Source organism: Lactuca virosa, chromosome 1, assembly GCF_052849685.1.
Source record: "Lactuca virosa cultivar CGN04683 chromosome 1, Lactuca_virosa_CGN04683_v6, whole genome shotgun sequence".
Taxonomy (NCBI): domain Eukaryota; kingdom Viridiplantae; phylum Streptophyta; class Magnoliopsida; order Asterales; family Asteraceae; genus Lactuca; species Lactuca virosa.
Genome location: NC_136426.1, coordinates 259,865,615 through 259,869,230, shown reverse-complemented (window position 1 = coordinate 259,869,230; position 3,616 = coordinate 259,865,615).

Here is a 3,616-nt window from a genome sequence, read left to right as displayed (position 1 = left end):
TGGTTTGATAATGAGATTGTGTGATTATTCGGTAATCTAGCGGTTGCGAGGTTGTAAGAGAACGGATGAATCCGGGTGGGGGGTAATCACTTAGGACTGTCGGAAAGACCAAGGGGTGATCCCATGGCGAGTGAGGGAGTTTCGTAAGACTATAGGGAGCCGTAGCATACACTAGTTAGCAAAAGAGTGTTGTAAGACTGCGGGGAGCCGTAGCATTTAATAGTCAGTGTGTGACGCGGAGGGGTTATTAGGCTTGGGTAGCCTTGCCATTTGAGTCTTTGGGAACCTGGTGGCTAGACCAGGGGCAAGGCTGGGGTCTCAACGACGGTTGGGAACTGTTATATCTCGATTTAGGGAGGGGTTGTCGTAAATCGGAAGGATTGGAGTGTAATGTACACGTAGATTCGTGGATCTCGGGTCATGAGTTGAGTATCAGATTGGATACAAGTGGTTTCAGTTTTTGTTGACAGGCTAAAACTCTTGTGTTTGAGTTTGGCTCTATCTGTGTAAAGGATAGGCAGGTTGGGATTTCGGATTTTCAGATAGATTTCATTTTTAGTGGTTATGGTTTCCATCTGATGATTTAGATCTGGGCGGATCGGTTCGTTTGGCTTGGGGAGCACCACGACACGTATGGAATTAGTAAGTGGTAGACGACAGAGGTCGGAGGTGATGTGTGACTACATATCGGTTGTAATATTCGCTTGGGGTAAAACGAACTTAGTGATTGCGTGTACAATATGATTGGTTGAGATAGCTCTGTTGGATTGAACGGCGGTGGAGTCGTATTGTCGGATGTGCTAGGGTAGCCTTGGTGGTTTAACTTTTGGGTCGGGAGTTGATCTTGTATTCGGATTTGGTTTTAAGCATTGGAAGGTAGCTGAGGCTTATGTTTTCGGATATCAGTGGATAGTTTCGGTCGGGCATGGTCATTTATTTCGGGGTCGGAGCTGAATCGTCCTGGGATTGGTAGTGGAATGGTTCTATCTGACGGGAGGTCAGACCAGTATAGGGTTTCGGTGTCCATGTGGATCGGCAGGTTATTCATTTAATGTTTGAGAGCAGAGAATTGAGGTTCATTCTTCAAATGGGTTCTGATAGCAGTATCGGTGGTTGGTCCTTGGTGCGAAGTGACCCTTCCGTTCCTTTTGGGTTTCGGTCAGGATCGACTAGTATGTCAGGCATAATTGTTCAGCAGCTGATTATGGTCAACGACTTGTTTCCATTATTCGCAACAAGATAATCAGGTTTGGAAGTGCTTATCGGGTCTGTTATTCGATGAGCAGTTGACATGGTGATATTTTGCATGGGCGGTCTGTCGGGGAGACAGACCACTATAGATTCCAGGTGTTGGAGGGGAAGAGGTGGTTCTGCAACGATGAAGGGTTCGTTCTTCTTCGGGTTGGAGGGTTCTGATTGGTTTCGGGTGTCTTGGGGAGATCGTTTATGTTCTGATTTTTTTTCGGATGCACTTCTTGGGTTGTTTGATTTGATCTGAGTAATGTTAAGGTGCGATTTCGCGGGAGAAATCAAATTTAAATGGGGGGGGGGGGGGGGAATTGTAACATCCTGTTTTGGATCGTTTGAGATTTAAGGCTCCTGGGCCGTAACCTGGGCGTGAGAAGGTTTTGAGGCTTTGAATGAGAAAGGTTTAGGCCCTTTTTGGATATGGAAAAGGTAGGTTGTGTGATAAAAGAATTCGGGTTGTGTTTTAGAGCCCAAGAGTATCGGTAAAGGTGTTGGCTCGGTCTTTTATGAATTTTGGGTTTTTGTTCGTGGATGTTTAAGGCTGTGATGTGTTGCTAGAAGCGTAGGGCTTCTCGCCACCTTTCTGTGGATATAAGGTTCGTTGGAAACGGATTTATACCGAAGAAGTTATGATAGTTTGAAGTTTTGGCAAGTTTAGTCCTTATTGAGAAATGGGTGGCAAATTGGGTACGCGGGGTGTACACTTGTGTACGTGCACGTACTCATGCGCTTTGCACGATCGCGGAGACCACCTAGTACGCTAGGCGTACCAGGGGGTATGCTAGGCGTACTAGGTCCAGAAAGAAACCCTAATATTTTGAGGTGACCCTATTTAAGGAACATGATGGCCTCATTTTCAACCACCATTTCCAGTCTCCAAGCCCTCTCAAACCCTAATCACGTTTTCCCTAGCTTGTGTGAGTGTGGTAGCTCATTTGAGTGTTTTTGTTGAAGCTCTTGGTGAAGAAGGAGTCTTGAGGGAGGATAGGTGGTGTTTCTAGCTTTTGGATCTGAGTTCTACTCTAGTTGATGCATCTTCCAGAGGTATCAAGTTCGAAACTTGCTCTTTGTTGCGGTAGTTCTTGTTTTCAGTCCATTTTTACGGTTTTATGTCCCAAGATTGGAACTTTGTGAGTTTGGTGAACTCCAGAGAAAATCTCTTGTCCTTTTAAGTGTATTGAGCTATCTTGATTCATAAAAATGAGAACTTGGTCGTTTAGATCTCTCCATGCATGTGTTAAGATGATTAAAGAGAGTCTTAATGGTTATTTTTAGAAGTTGGGTCCCATTAACACATGCAAACTGATAAAGTCGCCAACTTTATCAGTTAGGAGCTTGAAGTGAAGATTCCCTGAGGTTTGGGTGCTTAGGACTGAAGTGGTTAAGTCGAAAATAGAGTTTTTGAATCTGAGAAGTATGCCTCGTGTAAGTCCCAGTACACCCCGCGTACTGGTCTAGTTTCCCCGACCAGGAGTCGCGTGTATGCTGAGCGTACTAGGGGAGGTACGCCCCGCGTAGTCTCGTTGTAGGCTTGTTGCGTTTTGGGCTTCATATCCTTGGGCCGTTTTGTCTGGACTTTCTGTTTGGGCCTCTGGGCCATCTAAGATTATTGTTTGACTAAGAGAAGCCTTGGGATTAGGATAAGGCCCATATGGGGGTTGGGCCCAATTTGGAAAATGGGCCATTAGTTGGCCTTTTGTGGATCTCTTGGTTGGGCCTTGGTGGGCCCATTGGGTTTGGGTCATTGTGAGCCTGTTTGGGTGTGGCCATCTTTGGGGCGTAGTGTTGGGGTGTAGCCTTGCATAGTTTTTTATTATGGTGTTTGGTTGTTTTGGCCCAGTTCAGGAGCTAGTGCGCAGCAGCAGCGACAGTGTAGGATTTCTCGTGTAGCGGTTGAGGTGAGTTTTCTCACTATACTTACCTGTGTGGTGATGCATGTGTGACCGGAGGGTCTTATTTATGCTATTGACTGGAGGGTCTTATTTACGTTATTGACCGGAGGGTCTTATTTATGTTTTTGACCGAAGGTTCTTATTTATGTTGTTGACTGGAGGGTCTTATTTTTATTATTGAGCTAGAGAGTCTTAATTGTATTACTGACCAGAGGGCCTTATCTGGATTATGTGTTATTATGCATTCTGTCTTTGTGACTTATGCTGTTATAATATTATGTATATAAATGTTGAGCTATGACCAAAAGGTCTATACCGAGACGTGGGACCGGAGGGTCTTCACTAAGACACATGACCGGAGGGTCCTTATCGAGATTTAGCCACGAGAGGCTTATTATTTGTGTATGTGGTATTTTAGGGAACTCACTAAGCTTCGTGCTTAAAGTGTTGATTTAATTGTGTTTTAGGTACTTCTT